The sequence below is a fragment of the Anolis carolinensis genome, chromosome 1, assembly GCF_035594765.1.
Source record: "Anolis carolinensis isolate JA03-04 chromosome 1, rAnoCar3.1.pri, whole genome shotgun sequence".
Classification (NCBI taxonomy): Eukaryota; Metazoa; Chordata; class Lepidosauria; order Squamata; family Dactyloidae; genus Anolis; species Anolis carolinensis.
The window spans coordinates 139,063,043-139,063,528 of record NC_085841.1 but is presented as its reverse complement, the minus strand read 5'-3'; positions in this window follow the sequence as shown (position 1 = coordinate 139,063,528).

Below are 486 nucleotides of genomic sequence, written 5' to 3'. Positions count from 1 at the left end.
TTTGTGTTTTACTTAAGTGTTTATTTGATTGGTGTGTAACATGGCTGATCCACAATCACACTGATAGACTTGACCTTCTGATGAAAATGTACATGAATATGACTGGAAAAGGTCAGAGTGGTTCCCCACTTTCTATATTAGAGGGCAATTGAGTAATGTCTTATATACCTGAGGTCTTTCCACACCATGCAGCTATAGTGCTCTAGTTTTAATAATTATGACAACACCCCCTGAAATCCTGGGATTTGCAGTTTAGGGAGGGCAATTCAAAATTCTCATCCAGGGGACTCCAGTATAGTCTTGCCAAACTACAAACCTCAACCATGGCAGCTGAAGTGAAAGGACCCATTATTGTGTATGTCCAGCCAGAAGATGGCAATATTATGATTCCCAGTCCCTCTCCCATGGCCTTCCAACTCTCCCTTGTTGAATTGCAGCTCCCATCATTCATCATCTCCAGTTTATATTGAACTAGGGCTGATGGGA